Source organism: Xiphophorus hellerii, chromosome 10, assembly GCF_003331165.1.
Source record: "Xiphophorus hellerii strain 12219 chromosome 10, Xiphophorus_hellerii-4.1, whole genome shotgun sequence".
In the NCBI taxonomy this organism is placed as follows: Eukaryota; Metazoa; Chordata; class Actinopteri; order Cyprinodontiformes; family Poeciliidae; genus Xiphophorus; species Xiphophorus hellerii.
Window position 1 is genome coordinate 12,681,439 of NC_045681.1, and position 9,400 is coordinate 12,690,838.

The window sequence follows — 9,400 nt, forward strand, 5'->3', positions numbered from 1 at the left end:
TTTCCTTTCATTAATATCAAGTAAAAAGTAAAATTATTATAGACACCTGCTGTCTTGAGGTCAGATCCAACATAAGGTTGGCAGTCTTTACGTCTCTCAGTGTGAACAACAGGCATTTTTAGGATGCATCCAATGCGCCTTCAATCATGTCAGTTTTAAGGTGTCTCCATGGAGATGATTGACGACAGTGAAAAGCTGTTCTGGAGAGCGGCCCTTGGGTGAACAGATGAGATCGCAAATCTCATCTTTTTCACTGCCTCTTTCTCTTTTCTTTCTCCGCCTCAGTCACTGTGAGTTTCTCTCATATCCACTTTCATCTGATCTACACAAAAAACGCTGCAACACAGACTAGTCAAACATTTTTTTTTTTTTTTTTTGGAGGGTGAGGCAGTCGTTCCCTGGTGGAAAGAGTTATCATTTTGTCGATCAGTGGTTTGGTACCCAGTAGGTGCCATTGGGTAGAAAACGGAAGCCTATGTCAAGCCTGTTGTTCTCATCTAAGTGTAATTGTAAAGTAACAAATGTGCCAAGCGTAGAGTGTAAATGAAAAACCGTGTGATTAGAAAAGTTCGAAAAAAGAAAATCAAGGTTAAAGAAAAAAAAATCTTGTAATATGAATCTCACACATAGTTTTCCTCCTCTCCCGTCTGAGTAATCTGTAAATGAGACAGTGCATTGTCAGTGTTAGTTCATGTTAGTTATAAATTATTCTTTCAGAGTCTGTATCCATCCTAACTTTGATTTCGTTTCATTTTAAACAATTTTAAAGAATTAAGAAGGAGTGTTTTAAATGTCACCTGTGTTACCCATGACATATATAACATGCAAAATAAGGTTTATTTATTCCACAATGGTGAGAATATATTTCTTATCATACTGGCCATTGAAAGAACTTCACACAGTCATGCTCACACCTTCATACACCGGAACTCAGGTTGGTAGACAACTTTTGCTACCGACCAGGGATGGAGACACTAACCCACAACTTTCAGATTGCGCACAACTAGTCATCCCAGTGAGTCAGGCAAGTCTAATGATAGAATTAGATCTAATGATAGAAATGTTTTGCACTCATGCTTTTCTTTTCTTTCCTTTTTATTTTGGTTCTGACATTACATATCTAGCCAAAACTAACCTTACAATGACAGGGGTCATGCTAACTATGAAGACATCAACAGAAAAAAGAACTGACAAAACTTAGAATAAGGCTGAAAAACCAACACACACAAAAAAAATGCTGTCATCCAGACAACACTGACGTTTCCAAAAGAAAGTTGATATGCCTGTGACAGTAGAGGGATATCCTTTTTTTTAGTCTGACATTGTTTACTATTTCCTCTCAATATTTACCTGTTTCATCATAAGATAAAAGTGTTGTATTGACAGAAGAAAGGACAAAGGTAACCAGAAAAAGAAAAGAAGATGTAAAATGTCTCCATTGTCACTCTTATTTCTTGCTGGCGTTAAGCAAACAAAGCAGCGTTTGTGTCAGATACACAAGGGCATAATTAAAGCAAATTCTCCACAAAACATTTATGATTGTTCATAAGAAAAAAATGTTTGTGAAAATAATTATTTCGTATGTCTATGGAATAGTTACATTTCACCAACAGAACCTTTGCTTTAAACTGTGCAAAACCTTGACTCACCAAAGTATTTTTTGTCATATTTTGTCCATTTAGAATTTCTTCGACTAAATGCATCGCATGAAAAGCCATTTCATTCATGTCTCGTTCATTTGGGTCTCATCAGAGTGCAGCAATTTGAAGGCCTTTAAACACTGCAGGGCACAGCAGGGCTCTAACCCCGGTTGTATTTGCATTCAGCAGATTGTTGCATTGAAAGTGAGAGGGGACTGGCATATCAAAAATAAATTCTTGCTGAAGCTGCTGAGACCATCCCCTCAGAGACCCAGTGGGAACTACGTAGACTTTCCGGTCCACACAGTCCCCAAAAAACGATTCCACCTAAACCTTGAGAAAACTTCATTGGAACCTTTATTTAGTTTATGGAGTATTTAAAAATTATTTATTAGCAGTATTTAGTTATTTTATTTTGAATAAAATGGCTATTCATCACACCGTGACTTGCTGCGGATGGAGATAATCACATGGGCAGACTGTGGTGCCTGACAAGAAAAAAAATGTGGAAAAGAATTATGTGAAGGAGCATTTCCATTTTGACAACCTGACAAACACAGTGTAGTCCCCAGATAGGGATTGGGTTTTCTTGACTCTAAACTGTAAGAGGGTAGGTGGGTGCTGATCACCCAACACTGAAACATTTCAGCCCTTTAAGATGGCTCAGTCTGAGTACAACAGATGGGTTTGCTGCATTCCAAGTGAGTTTCTGTCCAACAGGAGCAGCTTGAAATCCTGGTCAGTCTCAATGGGGGTTTCCATTAACTAAAGTAGATTTGGTTCTATTTCAGTGCTGTCCACACTTTTTAGTCAACATCATTATATCTATACAGCGTATATCTATATATATATATATAAACTTATTTATGCAACAACTGATTTACTCAGGAAAAACTCTTGAAAATTAAACCTTTTTAGAGAGAAAAAGAGAAGGTTGTCACAAATGCAATAAAACATAATAAATGTGTATATATTAAAAAGCACAAAAGAGCTAGATGCTCTGCTTAAGCATGTGGACAACTCAAACATAAAACAAACTCAGTAAAATAAACTAACTTTGTGATTACATCATGATAATAGTTCATTAATAGTGAGTAGGAAGAGTTCTTGTCCCACAGGCATAACTAAATATCCCCAGATTAAATCTTAAATGAATATCAAACTTAAATTATCTGGAAAACCAGCAGATCATAATTTCCCTTTTATATACTGTACCTCTGTATTGTTTCTGGTTTCCTCAGTCCATTATAAGATTGTTTCTGCTCTCTAGTCATAGTGCCTGGTCGTTTCTAGCTCGCTTTTTCCTGGGTATTAGTAGTTATTGCTGGGATTTTAGACTTGTCTGGGCTTGTGTACAGAAATAACACAGCATAAAACTGTGTTGTGGTCTTAATAGTTTATATATTAAAAATGTATCATTGACTTAAGACACTACGGTGAATTCAGAAAATTGATTTGGTATCATGTAATCAATACCGGCTTATAATGCTGTGCAGAACGGTGCATTTTTCTTGTATTACTAATGATGTGATCCTATTTATCAGATATGTTATGGTCAACACCTTTGAAACGTTTGACCTATGCATCGACTTGTCAGCTGTCATTACCAAATAAAAATGCCAAGGACCGCACGCTTTCCATTTTTGGCAAGGCTGCAACACCAGGCCTCTGGATCGCCATTTGTGCTCATTCATCTCACACACCGCTCCCAGTTTAACATATTGGCATTTCTGAGGTGCTTGGTGGTAATTGTCAGCCACACGGCGGCTCCTCGTTTGTTTCAGTGACATTTTGCCTTTGGTTGATTGTGTATTTAGCAGGGAGAGGAAAGCGAAATTAATTGGAGAGAGGCCTTAATCTGTCCGCCTTAAATGTCACCCCTGTATTGTGATGCCTTTGCTGACACAGTGGGACACAGGAAGGCAGCTACATAAGGACAAATGAATCTAACATATACACTAATAACAAATACTGAAAACTAATATGCTTTTGGTGAGCTACATATAATTTTAAGAATTTTCTGTATAAAAAGTCTGCAGCATTTACTAAATATTGAGACGTTCAATATTTGCACATAGAGCTCTTTTTCTCATGATGTCATCTATTTTGTGAAGTGCACCAGTTCTTCCTGCAACAAAACACACACACAACATGATGCAACTCCTGTACTTTATAGTTGTTGGAGTTCTTTTTTGTACAGAATTTAACCCTGACCCACACATGCAACCTTACTAGTACTGTAAAACAACGTCAAATTTTCAATTTTTCCTGCCTTTTATTTTTTTTCACAACTGACTTTTTTTGTATGCAAAATTGAGCAATCTGCCACAGAACATTTTTTATCAATCATCTTTACATTTTATCAGATTTAACAACTGATGATTTATATTTTTATTATCTGCTTACTGTCCAATGGAAGGAAATGTGGTTTTTGTTTCACAAAATTAACAGTCTCTAAAAATGGGCAAACTGAACCAAAGCCTTCAACTTGAAGGCCTTGATGAATGTCAGATGATTTTTGTTGTGATCAAATTGTGAGAACAGGTTTTCAATATGAATATTATTTATCTTTTACATGTGACCCATTTGTAGGGAGATAAAAATTTTTTACTTTGACTCAAAAATAAATTACGCTTACTTAGTTATTGTATACATTCAAACTCTTCCCATGTAATTCTTTAAATTACAATATATACAAACAAGCTTGACTCCAGCTTTCTACATTATGACATTATTTACTGCATAGATACAAATACACTTCCCTCTTTCAACATAAATCAAATATTTTGGTAAAGTATGACATTTTTAATAACTGGCCTATCTGTTTAAAATACTGCTAACTTATTTTTTTATATTAAATATTTACTGAAGTTAAGAAAAACTAAGTAAAGAGTAAAATGAAACATTTTTCATTTCAGAGTACACTAAAATATTTCAATCAGAAGATTGAAAGATTCTTCATAGTTCATAGAAGTCCCGAAGGTCTTGGTGATTCTGTAATAAAAAAAAAACAATGAAAAATTAGTAATTAAATATTATGTGAGGGGAAAAAAGGTTCCAAATAGTTGAAATGGAAAGTGGAAAAAAAGATGGAAAGATTAATTAAAAGACAGTCACAGTGATTAAATGTCATGGTTACTTGTTTTAAAACCTTCAGTGAAAGAAATTAATTTCCATTTTGAGAATTATCAGAGCACAAAATAACCAAAATTCCCGTTTTATTGTTATTTATGTTGAATTCATCATAACAGCGCATTACTGTTTGTATTTCTGAAGTTCAGACTTACACGTCCATGCACGGATACACATTCCGCAGAAGGCGACAACACTGGAGATCTGCAGTGCTCTGCCACATTCTGGGCTCATCAGACAGTCCCTGGTCTTCAAGCAGCACTTTGGACAGCCTCCACCCTTGGAACTTTTTTCCTTGTTGTCCCCATGACTCTGGGGTTGAGTTGTCTTAGGCTCTTCCTCCCACCCCTCACTCTCACCTCGTCCCATGATGCTTGTTTAGTTTGATACAATATCTATTTAAAAAGAAAGAAAAATCAAAGAAGGGAAACAGTAAATTTCCCTGTTATAAAAAAAAGAGTGAGTTAATGTTCTGATTTGAACACGCATGTGAAACAGGCTTTGTTTATAACAGTGTATTAAAATCTAAACCAAATCCATTAACACTTCTCCCTCTGTACTCTGGGTGTGTTTTTCCTGCCAAACCAGTTCCAGTGCTGGTATTTGCTTGACACCAGTTTTTGTTTTTTGTTTTTTTTTCTGTTTCTACTGCTGGAAACACAAACTCAAGTGGAACAAAACAGATGTAATCTTATCACCAAGATGTAAGTAGGCCAATATATTACTTCATGAGGGGCTAGAGTGTTAGTCCAAACAACAGTCATATTCAAGTCTCTAGAGTTGGTTTCACTTTTATTCAGCTTTATTTAAGATAAATCCACTTAAATTTCATAAGAACAATGGCTGGCCCTAGAATAACATGTGCATACTGTATCTCATTTTTGAGCTCTTTGTTTTGATATACCATTAAGGAGTCCCATGAGGGTTAAACTACTAGACGGAGTGAATGTTGTTTCAAAATTTGTTCATGAAACAGTCATTTTTACACAAAGCATTTCACTTTAAGAGTAATAGGCTATAGTTGATAGCTCTCAAACAGTTTTTATAATTATATTTCTATTTTATAATTATTTTATGACCTTTAAATTAAGACAATCTGCTTATGATTGCGATGGTTCACATTTTGCAGTGACAGGTGACAGGTTGAGATGGAGTTCAGGGCATTTAATCCCATTACATGAAAATAAGCATGTAGCAAAGTCACACAAGGTTCGGTCTCCTGAGCAATAAACAGGACATTCTGACAACAAGTCTGCTGCTATCTATGTAATATCACAGGTAAAAGGAGTCACAAATTAAAATGAAATTTAAATAAAAAGGCAACTTAAAATTGATTTTGCTTTAGCAGTTTGGTTTTTTTCTGAAGAATTATCATAGATTATATGCATAACATTTTTGATGTTATTTTGTATAAAAATTGAATGTCTCGCTGAAGAAAAATTTTACATCCGTAGAGCAAAAATAAACTACAGTACATCTGTTGCTCTTAATTAAAAAAAATCTAAAATCTCCTAATGCCGATGTTTAATAAAAGGTGATTTTGTTCTCAAGAGTAAATTTGTTTAGCTGAACTTAAGGCAAAAATGGACCTCTGTGTTGTTTATATGTAAATGGCCTGTACTTTATCTAGTCCAGAGGACTCCAAAGCTCCTTGCACAAGCTCCTACCTCCTGAGCCACCAGCACCCCTACTGTTGTAAAGGTTCTGAGATCTGGTTAGAACAAAGGCTCTTATGACTGAGATCTGAGGAACTTGAAGGCCAAGACAAAGACTCCACAAATCATTCCTGAACCATTTTTGCCTTGTGGCAAGGTACATTATGCTGCTGAAAGTGGCCACAGCAATAAGGGACTGCTGCTTCCATGAAATGGTCTACATGGTCTTCTTTCTATCATGCATCTTGGTGAAATATGTGCCCTGAGTAAGATGCTTTTACAAAAGAGGTTCATCAGACCATGAAGTGTTCTTTTATTGTTGCATTACCCAGTTCTGACATTTCAGGGTAAAATTTGGAGTCTTTCAAAGATAAACATGTGTACCTGACTGGTCTCCAGCTGTCCAGTCTCACATCCTTTTTTTACAATTTTAAATTTTACAGAAGCACATCAGTTCAAACCATACATGCTTGCACCATGACTCTGGTTTGCCACGTTTCTTCCTTGGATCATTTCTGAGATCCTGACCCACAGCTGTCATCTGGTAATAGCTGCAGTTTTGCAGATGTTCTGACCCATTAAGAAATTGTCTTATAATTCCTGATCAGTGCATACACACCAGCACATAACTGCACATCCTACATTGTAGCTGCTATTTTATTTCAGCATCCATGTTTTTTTACTGCCTGATAACGGGTACTTCTGGGACTATTTTGGGTTTGCTGAACTACTGAGTGTGTAATCATCAGCTGATGAAGGAGATTATCTCCAGTAATAAGCGGCATAAAACCACAGAAATCTCAGAAGTTTTACAGAATCTGTTTCTGTCAAACTATAGATTGTAGTTTGGCCTACAACAATTTGTTCTGGCCTTCATATTTATTTTGTAACTTTCTGTGTTTTTCTGCAAAAACTTTTTAAAAATTATTCTAATTATAGATTATCCAAAAAAAAAAAAAGGTTTACACATCAGCACACTTTGAAAACTAGCTGGTGCTTACCAAGTAAAAACAGCTTCTTCTCGCTTTGCTTCATTCAGAGCGCCTGGACCCTTGGCTATTAATAAACAATTGCTTGCTGGAGGCATGGACTTAGTCTTAAACAATTGGATCTGATGTTACCCAGTCGCTAACATTTGGCAGAGGCATATGTAATGCGCCAGCTCAATGGAAGCTTACCATAGATTGTATGTAAACAACCCCAGGAGGAGTACAGCCACAACTTTGCCAGCAATAAAAAGTCATAAACATTTCTCTTGCTCTAAATGTAATTACTCCAAAAAACAGATGACATCATCTGAAACTATTTTTGACGTGTTTGACACCTGCGGAAAATTTTTAAATTTGTCCTCAAGTTTGTGTTTCCACCCAGACGTGTAAAAATTAATTTTTTTTCAGTTTCATTCCAGAATAACATCTTCCCACCGCAGCGAGTGGTTAGCTCTCCAATCTCATCTCCATTTCTTTTATGAACTCTTTATTGAGTGAAGTCACATTGATTTGACATATTAACAATCCTTCTACACTCACGACCACCCCTGCTGCCAGAGGTTGAGGCCTTCTGTTTTAACTGTCAGGTACAATTGCTCCCCACAGACATTATCAGATATTAAGTGATAACCCTGATGGTGGAATAACAACGTATTCGATGCCATCCGGTGGGCTCCTCATTTATTAAGGCTGACAGTAAATTAGACTGTTGGCATCCGGAGGGGATCCTGGCATTTTCAATGCACTTTTTTGCTTTCAAAACTTCACCGGATTTCAATCATAAGTAATGAAATTCCATAACCCTCCTCAGCAATGAAAGTGAGCTGGAAAGGAAGTGAAAGAAAAGCCATTAAGAGGGAGAAAAAAAGAGTAATGGTCTTACCCTTTAGCTTTTAGAGGTTTTTCTCTTGTCAGTTTAAATTTTGCCTTTCTGTGGAGAAGGTTTTCCTTAAAGGTGAGCCCTGAACAGATACTTTTCCCTTCACAGACGCTGCTGCCAGTATGAACAATAGATTCTTGGCGTGTCAAGGCTCACATGAGGAAAGAGGGTGTGTCTTTTGGTCTAACAGGTGTGTCCGAGCTGACTGTGCCAATATAGCCTGATCAACCTGTTTGGGATTTTGAGCACTTTTACTGGTTTTCTCAGCAAGATTCACAGATGTTTTTATTATTATTATTATTATTATTGATTTTGTGTAATATTATTGACTAATTGCTCAATTAATTGCTGGTTTATTACACAGTTAGTCCCTTATTAATGTCACTTTTGACCAATAAACAAGCCACTTTATACCCACGTACCTAAATGACAGCATAGATTTACTTTAAAAAAAATACAATAGAATCTTTAATTGTCCTTCAGTGGGTAAATTAAATTGTATTAGCAGCAAACTAACAGTCAAAAAGAAAAGATTTACACAAAAGTAACAATATAAAAATAAAAAAATATGCTGTACAGTAATTAAAATAGCATATTTAGATTAAAAGAAATGTGGAAGTGAGTAGGGTCAAAAATTATGTACAGAATGTGTATATATGTTCTTACCTCTGATCAAACTAAATGACTCAGTGACCTTCTGCTGAAAGCTGAAAGTCAGAGCTGCATGGGAGCTGGGTTTGATGTCACACTCGAGATAACGGCATTCCTGTTAACAGTCGGAGAAGTGGGGATTTCAATATGGCGATGCCCAACCAGACATTGTTCGCAGTTCTTTAAACTTTAACTGTTACCATTAAAGTGCTTACAAGTTAATGGGTCCATCGGTGTCGTCATGACATTTAAGGGGTTAGGCTTTATTTTCCATTTTGCATGTGAGTTGGTGATGAGCTTTGTTGTCATCTAGTACTTACAGTATGTGTTCTGCTTTCCTTCTCTCAAATCAATGTTAAAAGGCAAAACAAGATTTTGCAGTCAGATGTCCATGTTAATGTATGATTAATAATGCAGTTGAAGCATTTGTTCCTGTCCTGTATATTGTTCCAC

At 36.1% G+C, this 9,400-nt stretch overlaps 1 long non-coding RNA gene across 1 annotated transcript; it reads right to left on the bottom strand.

The window, feature by feature from the left end:
- Positions 1-1,425: 1,425 nt before the first annotated feature.
- Positions 1,426-8,439, bottom strand: LOC116727524 (uncharacterized). Its single transcript, XR_004340815.1, has 3 exons — positions 8,300-8,439; positions 4,928-5,167; positions 1,426-4,634 (listed from the first exon to the last, which is right to left on the bottom strand). It is a non-coding gene; the product is annotated as an uncharacterized LOC116727524 (long non-coding RNA).
- Between the last annotated feature and the right edge of the window lie 961 nt (positions 8,440-9,400).